Here is a 3374-nt window from a genome sequence, read left to right on the forward strand (position 1 = left end):
ATTCAATCATTATTTCTTCCAAATAAGAAAACCTTTTTTTTTTTTTTCTCTCATTTTGGTCTTTTATGTTCTGAGTTCTATTCCTGCTGATGGTAGTTAATCTCACTTTTCATCATTCAAGGCTTGACTAAGGTTTTACAACGGGATTTTTTAATCCTAAATTTCTGGCTTTGTGTTTATTTTAGTATTTATCGTTACTGGTTCCGGTTGTTTCTGAGGTCACCTTTGCTATTCTTCCCAAATTAGTGAAATCATTGGCATATGTTCCTCTGCTCCACTAATTGTTTCCTTCATCATCATCATCATCATCATTTAACGTCCGCTTTCCATGCTAGCATGGGTTGGACGATTTCTCTGAGGACTGACGAACCAGATGGCTGCACCAGGCTCCAATCTGATTTGACAGTTTCTACTGCTGGATGCCCTTCCTAACGCCAACCACTCTGGGACTATAGTGGGTGCTTTTACATACTGCCGGCACGAGGGCCAGTGTGGTGGTACTGGCAACGAATGTTTTTTCAGGTGTCACTGGCACTGCAGCCAGTTTGCTGCTCTGGCAACGATGGTGCTCTTAGCGCTCTACTAGCACGGATGCCAGTTATCGAATTTGATATAATTGAAGGGTGCCCTCTCTGAGTATCATCATCATCATCATCATTTAGCGTCCGTTTTCCATGCTAGCATGGGTTGGACGGTTCTACTGGGGTCTGTGAAGCCAGAAGGCTTCATCAGGCCCAGTCAAATCTGGCAGTGTTTCTACGGCTGGATGCCCTTCCTAACGCCAACCACTCCGTGAGTGTAGTGGGTGCTTTTTACGTGCCACCCGCACTGTGCCAGACAGAGCTGGCAAACGGCCACGAACGGATGGTGCTTTTTATGTGCCACCGGCACGAGGGCCAGGCGAGGCTGGCAACGGTCGCGAAACGGAAAGTTCTCTTACATGCCACCGGCACTGGTACACATCTGCAATTTCCATTGATCGATTTCCATTGATCGATTTCGATTCTGATCCTCACTTCCTCAAGGGTCTTCACAAGCAGAGTTTCGACATGCCACCGGCACTGGTAGCACATCCGCAATTTCCATTGATCGATTTCGATTCTGGTGTATATCATCATCATCATTTAATGCCTGTTCTCTATGCTGGCTTTGGCAAGCCAGGGAGCTGCACCACGCTCTGAACTTTTCAGAAACAGTAGTGGTTTATCAAGACAGAAGGCTGCAGATGTTTTTTTTTCTTTTTTCGAAGAACAATGAGCTGAAAAAATGTTCTTTTTATATTCCTCGGTATGTAACTAGGGTTGCTGTGTGTGCAAAGAGGAATACAAGAGTTACGGAAGATTCAATTGGGATGTGATTTCTATATATCTCTTTTAGTTGTTTCAGTCATTTGACTGTGGCCATGCTGGAGCACTGTGTTTGGTCGAGCAAATCGAACCAAGGACTTATTTTTTGTAAGCCTAGTACTTATTCCATCGGTCTCTTGCCGAACCGCTACGTTACGAGGACGTAAACACACTAGCATCGGTTGTCAAGCGATGTTGGGTCGGGGGTGGGGACAAACACATACATATATACGACAGGCTTCTTTCAGTTTCCGTCTACCAAATCCACTCACAAGGCTTTGGTCGGCCCTAGACTATAGTAGAAGACACTCGCCCAAGGTGCCACGCAGTAGGACTGAACCTGGAACCATGTGGTTGGTAAGCAAGCTACTTACCACACAGCCACTCCTACGGCTATGTTCACATTCTGTTAAAGAGTAAGTTACTTCTGTTACTACTTATCTCCCCCTTAATTTTTTATTTACTTTTTTAATATAACCATTCCGAACAATTTCTTCACTACTAAATTTTAAGCTTTCTGCGGGTGCAGCCAAACTAATATTATTAGTGATAATCATGGCTTCAAATTTTGTCACATGGGCAGCAATTTTTGGGGGCGAGAACGAATCGATTACATTGACTCTAGATGAATGGCAAAGTAGACCTCGGCGGAATTTGAACTCAGAACGTAAGGACTGACAAAACGCTGCTAAGCATTCTGCCAGCTTGCTAATGGTGATGGCAACAACAACAACGAAGACTGAAGATATGCAAACCAACACGAACAATAATAGAGAGATAGTAGTGAGAGGAATGAGATAGAGCTGTGGTTCCCAACCTTTTCACTACCAAGGACTCCTTTTATTTAAATGAGTTTTCCCACGGACCCCAGGATATTGAAAGGTCTTGTCAGCTTAAAGCTCACAGACATTCTGTACTACTTTTGCGGACCACAAGTTGGGAACCACTGGGGTAGAAGAAAATGTCGATAGACAGCCTGCCGAACAACATTCAGGCAGTGCAATCTCACATCACCAACATGAGAGAAATAACAACACAAGCATGTGTAGAGAGGTAAAAGATTGTCCATGCTCACATGATGATGTGGTCAAACTTCCTGGGACTAAAGAAACGCACGACCAACAACTTCCAAGGCGCGAATAACGATGTCCCAGTGCTGTATTGACTCCGCAAGGATAAAAAAGCGACCACTGATCCAGTGGCAAGACCTCAACAAATGGAACCCCAACTGCAACGCGACAGGATGCACAATAGGCAGTATGGATGTGGTGTCCCTACACTCATCCACTGATGTTGATTTTGCTGTGGAGAAGATGGAATTGGTGGACCAGAGCCATACGAACCCACGATAACTACAATCACACGAGAAAAATGGTTGCACATGCGGTAGGTGCGAGTACCAAAGTTACATGAAAGGGCCATATGTTCAAGTTTAATGGCAATATATGGGCCCAAAAAGAGGTTGCAGCCATCTGTGTCAGTATCGCTGGCGATGTGGCTAGCTTCTTCATGCTATTGTGGAACAGGAGACTTCAGAGAATGCTTAGCAGAGAGCTCCTTAACCTTAAACATGTGCTCCCGCTTTGTGGATGATATCAACATGGAAAAAGCACCTCTGCAAGACAGTAGTACTTTTCAATGAACTAGATGCTAGCTTTATGAAGAGCATGTAGCTAACTACATCCACTTGAGTATTTAAGTAACAACAGATTTCTTTAGCAAATACCCTAGCAACAGACCATAAGATTTTAGACACACAACTCTGGCTGGAAACCAGGAGCAACAAGGTCCAGATCCTTCATTCCCACTATGCCAAACCCATGGCCTCTAAATACGTCTACACGAACGCAGCTCTTGCAGATAATATCAAGTTCAGTATCCTAAAAGCGGACTTGTTAAAGGTGATGAGAAACTTATGCATGGCAGGAAAATGTTTCTAAGGTTTAAAGTTTAATCAATTTTACCTAATCAGAAAACAGGATTTGGAAGTTGGCATTTTTTGCATGACAGCTGTCTATCACAGAATGA

Source organism: Octopus sinensis, linkage group LG15, assembly GCF_006345805.1.
Source record: "Octopus sinensis linkage group LG15, ASM634580v1, whole genome shotgun sequence".
NCBI classification, from domain to species: Eukaryota; Metazoa; Mollusca; class Cephalopoda; order Octopoda; family Octopodidae; genus Octopus; species Octopus sinensis.